Below are 17,076 nucleotides of genomic sequence, written 5' to 3'. Positions count from 1 at the left end.
GCAGGAGGTCGATAGAGCAGTCCCAGGGTCGGTGAGGTGGTAGTTGTGATGCCTGAAGGGGACAGAATACGTCCTGAAAGTGGGAGTAGCAGGAGGGAAACTCTCTGGACTGTGAGCTGGTCGGGCTTTCGATGGAAGTGGTGTTTAAATGGACAACAGATTCCCTGGAAGTAGTAGAGAGGTTTGGAGCAGGCAGGTTGGGAAAACAGGTGGAGAAGCATTTGGGTCCCCACTTCAGAACTTCACCGGAAGACCAGCAGATGACGGGAGAGTGTTGGACGAGCCAGGGGCAGCCCAGGATTATGTCAGTAGTGGAGTTATCTAGTACCAGTAGGGTGATATCCTCCGTGTGCAGGCATCCTACTTGAAGCTTGATGGGGCTGACCCAGTGACGGACATGCCCCCTGCCCAAAGGTTTGCCAATTATGGTTTGGATCTGGAGACAGGGTTCACAGGTGTGTTTCTGGAGGAGGAGACGTTTGCAGAGCATGTCAGAGATGAAATTGCCGGCTGACCCAGAGTCGAGGAGCGCGGGTACTGAGAGAGTGGAAGCAGAGGCAGTAAGTGAGACCTTAGTTAGGAGTGGGGAAGAGCAGATTCTTGGAGAGTGTAAATAACTCACCAAAGGGCGAGGTGGCCGAATGGGACACGAAGAGATTACGTGTCCCTCCTTTCCGCAGTACAGACACAACCTCTGGGTCAAATGGCATTGGTGCTCAGCAGGGGACAGGTGGTAGGAGTCCATCTGCATGTTGTCACCTTCGGGTTCATAGGAATAGTTGGAGAGTGGTTGGACAACAGCTGGAGGAAGTGGCACCGCAGGCAGCTCGGCAAGACAAGACCTCATACGATTAGCCACCCGGATGGAAAGTAGTATGAAGTGCTCTAGACCCATAGCATCATCAAAAGAAGAGAGATGTAGTCGCAGCCGTGGTTCCAACCCCAAGCGGTAAACAGTGAGGAGAGACGACTCATTCCATCCACTGGAGGCTGCTAGTGTGCGAAATTTCAGGGCGTAGTCGTTGATGGAACTCTTACCCTGGCGGAGGTTATACAGTTGTTCACCTTGCGATGTATCCCCTGCGGGGAAACCAAAAACTTCCCGGAAGTGTTGGGTGAAGCCGTCAAAGGATAGAGTTACGGGGCTATTGGAGTCCCAGAGAGGTTGGGCCCATTGTAATGCTTGTCCAGTTAGAAGAGAGATGATGAATGCCACCTTAGAGCGTTCTGTGGGGAAACGATGTGGTTGCATCTCTATAGTTAGTGAACACTGAGTCAGAAAGCCACTGCAGTACTCCGCCACTCCTGAGTAGGGCGCTGGGTTGGCGATGGGTGTCGAAGAATGACCCGGAGAAGAAATAGCGGAAGTGCCGGTGGATAATGGCAGAGCGGAGGGATCCAAGTTGCAAGTGATTGCTTGCTGAAGAGCATCTACGAGGGCTTGAATGGGATCGGCTCCTTCCGGGTTCATGATGTTGGTGGTCTGATCATCTGTAACAGAACCACAGACTCAAAGATAGTGTTGAACCTGGAGGTATAGTTTATTGTAGGGAAAAAGGAAGTAGGAGAAACTGAGTGCACAATGACGTGCAACGGAGTGAGTATCAGGGGAGGTTGATGAAGGGGCGATGGAGTGATGAGCCTTGACACACCTGATGGTTGGAGAGGAGAACTTGGTAATAAGTCGCTGTGATGAAGGAGCGAGGAGCCCGGAATGGCGATAGCTGGAAGGTAATGTTGAGGCACTTTGAGGAAGGAGCGTTGAACACGCCGGAGCGTTGGAGAGGAGATAATCGTCGTATGTTTACTGGAACGAAGGAGCGATGAGCGTTAGATGGAAGCCAGGAAACGTCTTGGAGATGGAGCAGGTAAGAGAGTCTATGTTCACGTGTGTGATCAGACAAAGAGTGAACAGAGAGTGGAGCTTTTATGTTGTGACGCAGATTGATGAGGGAACAGGTTTCAGGTGCGGGTGATTAGTACTCTGGAGAGAGGGAACGTGGAGTGAAAGTGCTGGGAGTGTCAGGCTGAACTGTTACACACCTTAAGTGCCTCCCAAGCTATGCCCACAAAGGTTGGTCTCCATATATACACTGATTTCAGGCTTTAGCATTTGTTTTTCAAAAGGGATACATGAAAGTGCCACGTTATGGACATTATTCCACTGGCTACAGTTTTCCTTGTCCTCCAACTTCTTCCAGACATACTCCAAATCCACCTGGGTCACTAGCGGATTAGCACAAAATTCCCTCTCCAATGACTCCAGATAATCGATCCGTTTCTTGACATCCCCTAGTCTTGTGATCACATCAGTAGATTTTACCTCTATGGCAGTGATCGATCGACATATCACAGGTGTCAGCCTGTGCACGTAAGTGTGTTTTAATGTCTCCAGAGCCTGAGGATTTTGAATTCTTTGATATAGTGTCCTCCTAGAAAAGTTATAGAACAGAGTGTATCGAATCTCACCGGTTTATGTGGGGTGGCTGTGGCTCAGGTGGTAGAGCGGGTTGTCCACTAATCACAGCACTGGTGGTTTGATTCCCAGTCCACATGCCAAAGTGTCCTTGGGCAAGACACTGAACCTCAAGTTGCTCCCAATGGCAAGCTAGCGCATTGCATGGCAGCTCTGCTGTCATTGGTGTGCGTGAATGGGTGAATGAGATGCAGTGTAAATCGCTTTGAATACCGCTAATGTTAAAAAGGTGCTATAAGTGCAGACCATTTACCATTTATGTCATTAAAAGGCAGAGTTGGCTACACTTACTCCATTACATTTTCTTGACTAACTTTTTGCGAAGCATTTACTTTTATAGTAGGTTTAAAAGTGGGTACTTTTTACTCTAAGTAAATTTCTAATGAAATAATTTTACTTTTACTTCTTTACAAATGGTGGCATTACTGTTGTTACATTACTGGGTTTAATTTGAATTAATGTGTAATTTATTGAGAGAATATTGAATGGGACTTTTACGAGAGCAGAAGTTCACACAGCTGCGTGTAATGAGCCGGTGTCACAGACTGTCACTCAATCACTGCAGCAGTATCAAACTCTTCAAAGGGAAACACTTTCTTTGCTACACACAGTGAAAAAAAGAATAGTTTCGTCATGCAATGCCTTCATTTAACACCAAGACGAGCTGATATTTCAAGATTAAAATCACAGTTCCAATATAAGGCAGAATGCTGAGGTAAGTTTTGGCTCTAATTCTAACGTGGGCTTTTCTGTGTAATGAGATGGTCAATTTCAGGGTTATTATGTAACAGGGCTCTAATGACATCAGTTTTTAAGTGTACATTTTTAAATCAGTGCAGCAATATATCAGTGCACTTTGTCCCTTGTCATAAGCAGTATTTATGCATTTACCCTCATGGGGGTACTGGAAACTATCGTAGCTACTTCAGGCGGATTAACTGTATAAATCTATGTAAACATCCAAGTTAAGTGTAAATCACTACCATTCATGTGATCAACAAATGGAGCGTGAACAGACAGCATTTCTGAGCGTGTGAGGTGTGCGGGGTGCGCACGTGTGAGATGTGCAGGCAGAGGCAATGGTATGGCCAAGAGAGTGGCTCTCACGATTCCCTGGTTGCCCTGTGTTTCACTAGTCTTTGTCTAAAACTACACTTCCCACAATTGTTTACTCCGTTTCCCTTCCAGCTGTGTTCATCCTGCCGTGTTTTCCCAGTTCCGTGTTCCTTTGATGTGTTCGTGTTTTAATTTCAGTTTTCCCATTGTGGATGTTTCTTTTGTTCCTGTTTGTTTGTTTTCACTCTGTGCTTAATTAAACCCGCGTTTAGATCCCACTCCTTGTCTGCCCTCGTCTACATTATAACAGTGGCTGTGTCCGCAATCGTTCACTCATTCACTATTTCCTATATAGTGAATGGCAGTTAATGCACTGTATCTCAGCAGTAAGCAGTACTAAATGAGTGAATTCGGACGTGAGTGTCGGAGCTCTGGAGCTGTTGCAGAAACATCGTCACATGTGAAATTTTAAAATACTTGGGCCTTACTTGTTATTCTTATTAAATAATATATTAATACAATAAATCTTCATTCTGTTTATCATTTTTAATATATACTCTGTGTTAATATGAAGAGTAAACACATTTTATCAAATAAAGAGTACATTTTATGTATCTGTATGTTTTGTCTCTTTATATGTTATGTTATTTTAATCAAGTAACGATCTGCCAAAAAGTATTTTACTACATTCAGCATAAAAAAAAAAACATTGCAGGAGTGAATGAAGCAGTAAACTCCCAGCTCGTACTTCTTCCCCGTGGTGGATTGTGGGAAATAAACCATTGTCGAGTGTACATCAAATGTACACTTGAAATTAGAGGGCATTGTGGGTAAGAATGAGTGAACAAAAGTTGGGAACGAGTGGCTCACTCAGAATTCAGACACTCCTACAAAATAGCAGACACTCGAAATAGTGGATAGGGGGCATTTTCAGTCACAGCGAGTGTTCCGCGACCGGAGTTGGTGCCCTACGTAGGCTGTGTGCTCTGCATTTAGAGGGCGGCGGTACTGCTGTACACAACTAATGATCTAAATAATTACAACACTGAAAACTGTAACTACACTCAAATAAGAATCCACACAGGACTTTAAAAGCTATGAAATAGTGAAAGAAGGCATTAATAAAGCATGATCTTGCGTTGGTTTATATTTCAGCATTATGTATAATGTCCTTGTGGGACATTTTCACATTTTTACTGTAATAATTACTAGAAATGTTTCCAAACCTCTCTTCATATTGACAAATTCATCCAGATCTGACAAGAGGCCTTAAAGGTTCACCCAAAAATTTAAATTCTCATTATTTACTCATCCTCATGCCACCCCAAATGTGTATGACTTTCTTTCATCTGCTGAACTCAAATTCATATTTTTAGAAGAATTGATCAGCTCTGTAGGTCCATACAATGCAAGTGAATGGGTAGCAATATTTTAAAGCTAAACAAATAAACATAAGTCAGCATAAAAGTAATCAATAAGACTCCAGTGGTTAAATCAATATCTTCAGAAGCAATGTGATAGGTGTGGATGAGAAACAGATCACTTTCACATTCTTCTTGTTTTTTTCGTGATTCACATTCATCTATGCATGTCGCTCCCTGCTTTCTAGCAAAAAATGACAAATATCTCTCTGTTTCTCACCCACACCTATCATATCACTTCTGAAGATATGGATTTAACCACTGGAGCCTTATGGATTACATTTATGCTGCCTTTATGTGCTTTTTGGAGCATCAAATGTTTGGCCTACAGAGATAAAATATTATTTTAAAAATCTGAATTTGTGTTCTGCAGAAGAAAGGTAAGAAAGTCATATACATCTGGGATGGCATGAGGGTGAGTAAATGATGAGAGAATTTTCATTTTTGGGTAAACTATCTCTTTAAAGTGATATTGTAATAAATGTAATATTCTGTCATCATTTCATCATTTCTCTACCCTCATGTTGTTCCAAAATAGTGTGATGCTTTGTATTATGTGGAACACAAAATATTTTAGATTGTTAGATGACTTCAATGTCACCACCACTAAGCTTCCAACAACTCTATCAATCTTAAACTCTATCAATCAATTTAAAAAAACATGTTCCCTGTTAAGGATCCTGTGATATTTTTGTGGTATTGTTGATGAATCTGCCCCCCACCTTTTTTGGAAATGTGTCCATTTTGCATTATTTTGGAGAAAATTAAGTTTGTTTATACGTGCATCTCTTTTGATAGTTTTTCTTTTGAATAAAATGTTTTATTTGGCTTCAACAGGTTTGATAAAGTTTAGAGTATATGTATTTTTTGATAAATATGCATCCAGGAGCTTTAAAATACTTCTCATTGTGTAATGAGAAGTATAGGGCAGTGGTGGCTCAGCAGTTAAGGCTCTGGGTTACTGATCAGAAAGTCAGGGGTTCAAGCCCCAACACCACCAAGGCACCACTGTTGGGCCATTGAGCAAGGCCCTTGAACCTATCTGCTCCAGGGGCGCTGTATCATGGCTGACCCCAGCTTAGCTTAGCTGGGATATGTGAAATATAAATAATTTCACCATGTATATGCAGAAATGTATGTATAATGTGTGACAATTTACAAATTAAATATATATGTTTTTGCATTCTTATAATGTATGTTTGAATGATTGTGTACTCTGTATACCTGGCCTGTTTCTAATAAAAAAAGAAAAAAAGAAATTGCTTTAGCACGCTTTCCTCTTCTACAAAAGCCTTTTCTCTTAGCGTGACCTGATTAACTAGTGATCATGGCTGTGTCCATTTCCAGACTCACATCCTTATTTAAAGATGAATGAAAAAGTATAGATAGGACCACAATTAGTCTTGACATGTAGAGCAGTGCAGCCTAGATGCTGGTCTACTTGCCAGAGTTGTGATGGCTAGCATGAGGGACAAGGTCTATCAAGTGTCAGTGAGTGAAGTTGAAGAGTGAGAAAAGAGAGGAGTTGTGAACTTGTTTGGTTGGGGTGATGGAGGAGTCAGGAGACAATGAGGCAGGTTCAAGGTTAGTACTGTTTATTTGCACTTCTTTTTCCACACACGACGGTAACCGTCGTTATAATTATATTTATGAGTGTAAATGGCACTGGTTGCAACTCTGGCTGTCGTGCTCTCTGGACACTTTCTCTTGCTCTCGACACTTGGCGTCCCTTAAATGTCTCTCTCTGTATCACTATAACAAGTCACAGGTCTTAGAGGTAATTACAAACCAGGTGACAAGCCTTACCTCTCTCTCTCCCGCAGACACACATGACCACGCCCCCCATGCCACAGGAGTATAATGTATTTGTGGCATGGGGGGGCTTGGTCATGTGTCGGTCTGCAGGAGAGGGAGCGCGGTAAGGCTCATCACCTGGGCCGTATTTACCTCTAGCACCTGTCTCTCATCATAGTGATGGCGAAGGGAGACCTGAAAAGGCACACCAGAGCTTCAGAGCAGGGAGAGAGTCCAGAGCCACCACATGAAGCTGTGTGTGTCTGTTTGGCCACCACAGATCCCTTTTGATTGAGTTTAAGTAAAGACTGAATAAAACACTCACCTTGACTGTTCGCTGTTTCCTGACTTCTTCTTTGCCCAGAACCCAAAGATTTGTTACAGTATTAATTAATATTAGTGTTATAAAAATCGAATGTGTTTAATTGCAATTCATCAAACAACTGTTGAAAAAGCAGAACATAAACTTAAATAAGACCAATCATTTACAATGATAGGGGAAGCTACTAATACAAAAATGATCCAAGTTTAATTTTATTGAAATAAAGCTCGGCACAATAGCATCAGGAAACTGTTGTTTATTTTCCCTACATAAATCATATTCATTCAAGTTTGTTTCACTCCATATTTGTTTACCTAATCATCCACCCCCCATCCCCATTTACCGTGAGCTGACTAGAGAGAAGTAAAATACAACCTCCCCACAAGGTTGTAGCATGTGCTTTGCTGTCTGTCAGTTGCCATGATTGAGGAATGGGTGAATATTTACTGTGACTCCTTCAGGCAGAATATTTTGGATCGAGAATCCCTTGTCTGCCAAAATCAGGTCTAGAGGCTTGAAATGGTCCTGAAAGCCAGAATCCAGCACTATTACTTTATCACTTACTGATCCTGGGTAAAATTGCTGCAGTATGTGATCACAGCATTTGGTGCCACCCCATGCCACAGTATGTAGATTAGATTATTTTCTGGGTATCCATTTGCTTGGGAATAGTGATTTTGATGTCAGTGCAATCCAATATCATTCTGCAGTTTTGGAAGTGCAGAAATGAAGAAGGCAAGCAGGCTTTATTTTTCTCCTGGCTGGGTTGCATGCTCATTATGTCCTTGAAAAGGAGCCTGTGAAGAACCTCTTTGAATGTTATTGACACATTCCTCACAGTGCTTTCACTGCTGTGGAAGAGTGCAGCCAGGTGCATTCCAGGTGTCATGAAAATGTGGTCTTCAAGAATGAGTTCTTTGTGTGTCCAACCTGCATGGTATGTTATGGAAACCTCAAAACGGGCAACAAATTCAAACACAGCACTGAAGGTATCTTTATCTGGCAATCCCATCTCCATCCGAAGAACACTTTCACTCAGCTGGGAGGCAGAATACCTGTCATTACAGCAACTCTGTTTATCTTTGAGAGACCTCAACTCTGCTGTGGTGTGCTCTAGCTGGATCTCAAGCTGAATCCTATTTCTTTGTTCAGACTGCAGCTCTTCTTCAACCATTTTACTCTTGACTGTTCCTCAAAATTGTTGGTAAGGGGTTGAGGCCCCTCTATGGCAGCCTGAGATAGTGGATCTCCTTCCTCCTTATCAGCCATAAGCCGTATACTTCCTTCCTCCTCTCCATCCAGGGCTTGTGGACCGGTTTAATTCCCATCAGTGATTATACACACCCGGTCCCTTATCAGGCTAATTAAGCCTCAGAGAGGGATAAAGGCCGATTGCGGATGGTGCTGCGATGAGAGAGAGATCGTTTACGGACATGTCTGTCATGTGTGTGTGTTTGTCTTTTGTTTAAGTTAATCATTAAAATATTGTTTATATCGCCAGGCCGGTTCTTGCCTCCTCCTTTCCATTGAACTGCTTTACAGCTTTCTTCAAGAAAATCTGTCTAACTTCATCATGTGGCAATCAACATTAACGTTAGCATTTCCTCAAGAAACTGAAATATGCTCCATCTTTTTTTTTTTTTTTCCTTTAAACTGCTATTTCTGGTAAGGCACTATACAAATTTAACATTATTATTATTATCATTATTATTTAACTAAATAATGGTGTCTTATCATAAAAATTCCTGATAGATTTATGGGATTTTCACCTGTTTGTAGACTTTATTGACTTTTATTATTTTCATTTATCTTAATGTAAGAATTTGTATTTATTATTCACTGCAAAATGTGTGCTTGATATTTCACATTTTGCTTGGCACCTCCTGCCTTCAGAATAATGTTGTTATACATGTACAGACAAACAAAAATTCTGTTTCATGCAGATATTAATATCTGAAATACCTGGAGAAACCAAGGTTAACAACATATTCCACAGTTAATGTAGCCTAACAATTCAGCTTCATCAATATTGTAGTTATTATTAATTGTTAATATTAGGCTATTATTATTAAAAGGCATATACAAGGCATATTTTATTAATAGAAACTATAAATGTAAGAGTAAATTTTAAAAATGTGCATTTCAATAAGTTTTGACACATTTTCTGTATAAGCCCCGCCCACACCTGGTTCTATCCAAAATACAGAGACAGATACATATAATTTTGTCATATGAACAGATACAGATACAAATACGGATAATGGCTTCGCTGCACACCCTTAACATATATTATATGTTCAGAAAAGAAGTACAAATCCTGACATAATTACTAAAAAAGAAGTTTACAAAAAATCTAAAGCAAAATCCTGGGATAAAATATGCAGTAATCGAGATTTTATAACTATCTTAGTGGGTCAGTCATTTTTGACCAGGAACACAAAAGGCATTTAGTGTAAAAGGACATTACTAGTCTCTGTAATATTAACAGTCCTAGCCGTCAAATATTGTCTTAGACAAGGGGGGTCTTGGAGTAGAAAACCAAAATGCAGTCACTTCGGCGACACAAAAACTTATATAAATAGCTTTAACGTTTTTAGATAGCCCAGCCAAATGTGGATTATAAAATAGTCACACTCCATTTTTTTTTAATCTGACCATAGTTGATCCAAGTTTATCTGTCACTGGACAGATCGTAGGCTAAGACACCCAATTCCTGTCATAATACAAGTTGGACACAATGTCTAGTAACTGTATTTGGCTTTGCATGACAGTACAGTATATCAGTCTACCAGATGCCCTGCATACTGTAGAGATACACTGAGCTTACTGTATAGAGGGGACGTTAATGTTGGATAGGAGATACACCAGTGTTAGAAAGTTGAAAAAGACTTGGGGAGGGAGCAAAATTTACATGTCAAAATCAATAAAGAAGTGAATGCTAATTCACAACTGAAAATACTCAACGGTCTTTGCATTCATTCCTAAAACAGTTCTCTAAAGAGACTATGAAATGGAATTCTACCCCACAATAGATTTTGTTTTTTTAATTCACAAAGTCTCTTGGCATAGCATTCTGCAATGCATATGTTCAATGTACGTGTCAGAGTGCGTCAAAGTGCTCTTATTAGTGAAATGTGACACACACAGCAGCTGGCACTGAGTAGCCCATGACAGCTATAATCAGTGTGTCCTCAGCAGGACTGTCTCGGTGCGTATGTTTAAAGAATGATCCCCTACGCTGACTGGACGTCAATGACTATGTATGATTTTGAGACTGTTGTGTCAATTGTTTTTCGGGCAACTTGACAAAAGACCCATGGGGTGAATCTTCATCTCGCCTCATCCATTTGAGGATCCAACATATCTGTCCAGGCCAACCTTTCCCAGAGCATGCTGGGAGTCACAATACCCAGCTTTCAGCTCATTGGTTCCACCCTATTAACAGCTTGTAATCTTCTCATATCCATGGCTGCTGTCCCAGAGCAACACGTCAAACAGGGTTTCCTTTGCTCTGAAGCTCCCTCACATCAACTTTTTTTTCAGCATCTCCACCACATATGCACCATTCCTTCCAGAATTTTAGAAGCTGTGTTGTGGAGAATGTGAATAGTTTGAGGGAGTTTATGGCCCTCAAGTCTAGCCCTCCACACCTGCTTCCCTCCAGGGGAGAGAAAGGGAGATTAAAGTTGTGACATCTGTTAACTTCTAATTAGAACTTTTCTTTATGCAGGTTTTTGGTGTGCAAGACAGATCTGCAGTACGTGCAGTACGGATACAAGCTGGTGAAGGGCTGGGCAGCCGGCAGTTGAAATATCACGCTCGGCATTTAGCAGACGTTTCTCGGAATCCATGGTCTGGTAATGAATATGGAAGCAGACCTTCTCTGATTTAGCATTGTTGATTTTTGCATCAGCTTGCGTTTTGACCTTCTGCCTCATAAAAAAAAAAAAAAAAACAGTCAGCAGTGCAAGCTGTCAAAGTTTGCAAAGGTAACTCAACTTTAAATGCCAAATGTTTTCTTGTTTGTATGTACAGTTATGCTTGCTTTTGGGCAATTAAGCTATGGTGTCTCTAAGAGAGGCATTGTGACGTTTCTGCTTGTGCACAAATTTGTTGTCTGCACAACATTGGAAAAAATTGCCTCACCTTTGTTCTGGTTTATGCTTTCCTTGCTGCGCTTCACATAAGAACTAAATGTGTGCTAAAGTGTGTGAGGCCATATGATAGCTTTTAGTGATGATCAAAACAACACTTTAATTGCTACTCCCTGAAATTATTTCCCTCAAGGTGAACAAAATTTGACCCTAGGTAATAGTTTTGATTAATCTCTTATTGAGTATAAATGAGCAGAAAACTTGGTTTACAATAGTGATCGACAGCTAATCACACATGAAAATAACCCAAAATGTTCCTTTAAATTTTAAAGGAACATGTTCATTTTAAAGGGAAAGTTCACCCCAAAAATGACAATTCTGTCATCATTTACTCACCCTCATGTTGTTCCAATCCAATATGACTTGATTTCCTCCATGGACTGCAAAAAGTGATGTAGAATGTAAGCTTCAGTTAACATTCCCCTTTCATTGTATGAATGAGTCTTTTTTTTTCCTCAAAGGCAAGTAAGTCCTACTGGTTTTGAACAACATGAAGTCACATGCACATCCCATTTAATCATGGTATGAGGGCAGATTTGAATCACTTGTTTGCATTATTGCATTAAGCAGTTATAATGCATGTGTGTGTTAGTGTGTGTGCACTTGTCAAAACTCAGATGTGCCAAGTGAGCACCACTCAGCCAGGCATTTTACTGGTAACTACAGGAAGCAGACTTAGTGTGAATGAGCTGATTGAACTCCCAGGTGCAGCTCCAGAGACCTAGCCCAAGTATGCCGGCTTCGCCCAGACGGAGTACACTCTGACCCCCACAAAGACGGCCCTCATCTCCCCAGCCTGCCTTCACAGGTCCCTGACCAATTCCAGCCTTGCCATGTAACCCACGGAGGCCATGGGTGCTGGGGATGGGGGATACGGATGTGAGCTCCTCAGGCACCACGCCACCCCATTCAACCCCCACAAGCTGGAAGGAAGGACGGAGAGAGTGGGAGGGGGGCGGTGTTGCGGGTGGACACCAGGTTCTTTCTTTCCCTCTCTTTTTCATCTCTTCTCTCTGTCTCTGTGTCAGAGCAGGTGTCCCTTTCTGCCCTCTCTTCTCGCCCTCCCTCCTTTCTGGTGCCGTTACTTTTCACACACACGTTTACAAACATACAGCTGACAAACATCCCAGCCCTAATCCATCACAGGCTTGTCTTTTATAGGTCAGCTAGAGGCACACACACTTCCAAACACGCTAACACACTGGCAGGTTGTGTTCTGTTGCCCTGCAGGTGCCTGGCATTGCGATTGCTCTTTAAAATCTCTTTCCTGTCTAAGCCCATGAGTATGTGCACATGTATGCCATGATACCATTCACCAGCACAACCACACCGGGTGCTGCAACCTTCTTATCCTCCTGTCATCACCATGAGACAAATAGGAGATTCTATACTCCTTTACCTTCTGCTCTCAAAGTGAACAACATGCTTTCTGTTTAATTCTGTTCCTTCCTCTCACATTTAGAGGGAGGTTAAATTAAATAGTGTGAAGAATAGTTGGGGCAAAGAGATAATTACACTATCTCTCTCTCTCTCTCTCTCTCTCTCGCTCTCTCTCTCTCTCTCTCTCTCTCTCTCTCTCTCTCTCTCTCTCTCTCTCTCTCTGTGTGTGTTTGTTTTACAATTAGTCTTACCCTGCATGCTTTCTGTTGTGCCACCTGTGACAAAGTATCATTTAAAGGATATTTCACAAAAGAATGTACAATTCTGTAATCCTATGCTCACCCTTATGTTGTTCCAACCCTGTAAAGCTTTCTTTCTTCCGTGAAACACAAAATATTTTCGGCATAACGTAAGCCTCAGTCAATATTCAACTTTGCGGTTTGAAAAGAAGATGTTACGAAAGCAAAGTGTGATCAAATGTAACATTCTGTCTAGCTAGGATCATGTGTTCCAAAGAGGAAAGAAAGTCATTAGGCTTTGAAACATCATGTTTGTAAGTAAATTATGACAGAGTTTTAATTTTTTAATGAACTATCCCTCTAATTCTTCTGCGTGTTGGTTTGTATGCATGTTTGCTCAGCTGTTTTAATTTCTTCTTTGCTCCCTCATCCCATAGCTGAAAATTGTACAACACAAAATTTTCCATGCATGCAAAAATTATCAGTGTATTGCATTAAGAGATAAGCAGCAATGAAAGCATCTTCCAATAAAAATAATCTTATAATAGCTTGGCTATTTAATAAAATTTTGGGATGTGATTACCATCAATATTTTCCACCTCCTTTGGAAATCATGATGAAATTATTAGCATGGTGGGCAGATGAGGGTGTGTCATGAAATGAAAGTGTAAGAGAGAGAGAGTGAAAAAGTAACTCATTAGCTCATAACAGCAGTTCTTGTATCTTCCAATGGTTAGAGAGTTTGTGTATGTTAGCCACAGTAAAAAGTTACCCAAGAAGGACAACTACGTGGAGAAGACAGTAGACCATCTAATTGAGTATTTGACATCATCACTGTTTTTAGAAAGGTTAACATCAAGACTAGATGAATATGGACTTAAAGGAGTGAAAAGCTTCATTATTACTCAATGAATTCACTGGAAGAAGAGGGACAGAGGGACTTAGCAATGCAGCAACTAGTCTGAATCTGCAGATGATTTACTACATATAATTTCTCTCTCTCTGCCTCTTTTTTCTTTCAGTGTCTCTCACTCCCTTTTTCAGAATGCATGCTGACCTGGTTTTAGATGCAGAGAGCAGGGAGAGGGCTCTTTGCAACAGCTCATGCCAAGAATGGTACAGATAAAAGGTTCAGAAGGACCAGACTTCAGTGCTGGGGATCTCCAGGGGCCACTCAGAGCTTCAAAAACCCCACGTGAGTTAAGTGTGGAGGAGCAACAGGAGCTGCAGAGAAAGATCAACAGCTATGAGAGGAAGAGAATGCAGGACCTCAACGTGGCAATGGATGCTTTAAGGGAGGTGATGGTGCCCTATTCTTCTTCCTTCAGTGTCAGGGGAGCACTGCAGCACCCTTAACTCCCTCCTGGAGCCCCACCAACTGGACAACACCTGTCCAAAATTGGAGTTGGAGACAGGCCTCAGAAGGCAGATAAAGAACAGTATCTGCAGCCCTGAAATACACTTTATTTTTAAAGCTCCATCTGTAGAAGGTGAGGTGTCTGGTTATTTAGTTTTCCAACTGCAAAATGCTCCCATACAATATTTGATGTAACAACAGAGAATGGCAGACTGTCCAGCTAAATTCCCATGGTGCTGAACATTTTCTGCATTGTATAGTAGAATAATAATAGTGTCGCTCATCAAAATATGAGATGTAATTATTTCCGTTTCATGTTGTTTTTTTTCTCTAGTTTTAACTAAAATTAACATTCTGTTCTCACTTAATCACCCTCACGTTGTATCAAAGAACATGACTTTCTCTTTTTCCTGGAGCACAAAAGGTTTAGCAAAATGTGAGCCTCACACACCATTCAATTTTATTTTATGAACAAAAAATTAAAGTGAATGGTGAATGAGACTCATTCTACCCAAAATCTTTTGTATTCCACAGAAGAAAGAAAGTCATATGGCTTTGGAACAAAATAAGGGTAAATAAATGATGACAGAATTTTCATTTTTTGGATGAACGATCCAAAAATAATGTATAATTCTCTTTTGTGTTTGCTAAAGAATTAAAGTAGTATTACTGAAATGTTTTGTGTGTGTCTGTTATTTGAAACTATAAAAAAAAAGTTAACCGTTCAATAAATTTCCTGTTCAATACATTTTCCCCCACCTTGTTCTTCATCATAAAAAGTGTGTGTATTTGTGAGTGCTCGGCTGTGTCCACATGGATTGAAATAATTGTTAATTGCGCATCCTTTTTGCAGTAATCTTTCACAAAGATTATCTTGAACCCATCCCAGACCCCATTCATCTCCCCAAACACACCCCACATCAAAACCAGCAGCCCCCAATAATTAGCCCTCACTCTTTCTCCAAACTCAGTGTCTCTCTTTAATCCACTCCCTTGTTTAATTTAATTTTTAATTTAATTTAATTGATCAACTGTCACACATTATACATACATTTCTGCATATACATGGTGAAATTATTTATTTTTCACATATCTAAGCTAAGCTAAGCTGGGGTCAGAGTGCATGGTCAGCCATGATACGGCGCCCCTGGAGCAGATAGGTTCAAGGGCCTTGCTCAAGGGCCCAACAGTGGTGTCTTGGTGGTGTTGGGGCTTGAACCCCTGACCTTCTGATCAGTAACCCAGAGCCTTAACCACTGAGCCACCTCTGCCCTTTTTTCTTTTTTTTATTTGTTCCCTGCTTGTTGAGGTAATACTGTTTACATGGGCCGGTGTGGCACCATTCATTACACTCTGTGAACAAAATATTCAAACGCCTGGAAAATGTGTTTCAACTAAAGAAGTTCACTTACCTAAATTTCAAACAACACCCTCTCCAGCACCCAAACTCTGACATACACCCCTTTGACCACCCGGTGGTTAAAAAAGAAGAAGCAATTCTTTCAGTCTTGGTGCACGGTGAAAAAGAGGGAGCCCTGAAACAGGGGGAAAAGAAATTCCATCTTGTGGAAAGGGGTGCATGAATGAGAATGCAGATTATAATCATAAGAATAATGATAAAATACTAGGAATAATCGGTCCTGCAGTAAAAGGGGATTAGACCGACCAGGCGCGTGAAAGAGGCCGAAAGGCTGAATAGAAGGAGTCTGTTGCCCATCACCTGGGACAAAGGGAGAGGTAGATGCTATTAAGTGAGATTAGGGTTAATAGGCCTTGATTTTCTTACAAGGAGGTAAAAGAAAAAGAAGTACGGGGGGGAAGGTGGGGGGGGGGGGGTGAGAAAGATCAAAGTAAGACGTCACAACTTAAAACCCTGCACACACATGCACAAACACACACACTTTAACTTGCAACCTCTTACATTTACATATAGCTGCTTTATGATCACTGACAACTTGTGGAGATTACCTCACTATTTTGACCTCACTTCAGGGCTTTTCTTAAAGCCATCTTCTCCTGTCGCTCTCTTCTAAGGTGTTAACTTTCTCTCTGATGATGGTGGATGAATTGTGAGAAGGATGTAGGGGTCTGCTCTCCCTTTGTGTTCATTCTTCATACTCATCAGTGCAGCTAAGTCCAGCCAAAACAAAATGAGAAAAAAGAAGAGAAAGTAGAACAGGGTGTCCTATTGTTCTCTATTAAATGCCAGTGTGTCCTGGTATACTTCAGTGATATATGGCCAGACCAGCAACTGTGTGAGTGAGAGAGAAAAAGTGACCTCTATACTGTTAATTCTCCAAATCTCAGGCGGATCAATCTAGTTGTTAAATGAACTATTGAATGAGGGGAAATATTTGTAAAGCTAATCGATTAAGCAGCATGAATATGTTTATAAGTAATTTTATGAGATATATTTGTGTGTATTTACACTCACAAAGCACTATATTGGTGCCAGATGTGATCTTCTGCAATTGTAGCCCATCCGCCTCAAGGTTCGACATGTTCTGCATTCTGAGATGCTATTCTGCTCACTACAATTGCACAGAGTGGTTATCTAAGTTACCGTGGTCTTTCTGTCAGCTCGAACTAGTCTGGACATTCTCTGTTGACTTCTCTCATAAACAAGGTGTTTTCCGTGCGCCGAACTGCCACTTACTGGATGTTTTTTGTTCCCCTTCTGTCGCTCTCTCCACGTTGTGTCGGAGAAGCGACACTAGGGGTCTCTCTTGAGCGCCGATATTCACCTCTGATCTTATAGAAAAGGGCCAATGGGAGTTGGCAGTCAGTATTTGCATACCCCGCCCCCGGAATTTTTCAAGATGCCTTTCCGCCCCTGTGTCGTTCCTGGATGCGGTAGAGTGCTCTCCGCTTCAGACG

This window comes from Xyrauchen texanus, chromosome 14, assembly GCF_025860055.1.
Source record: "Xyrauchen texanus isolate HMW12.3.18 chromosome 14, RBS_HiC_50CHRs, whole genome shotgun sequence".
Classification (NCBI taxonomy): domain Eukaryota; kingdom Metazoa; phylum Chordata; class Actinopteri; order Cypriniformes; family Catostomidae; genus Xyrauchen; species Xyrauchen texanus.
Note: the sequence above shows the minus strand (reverse complement) of the source record.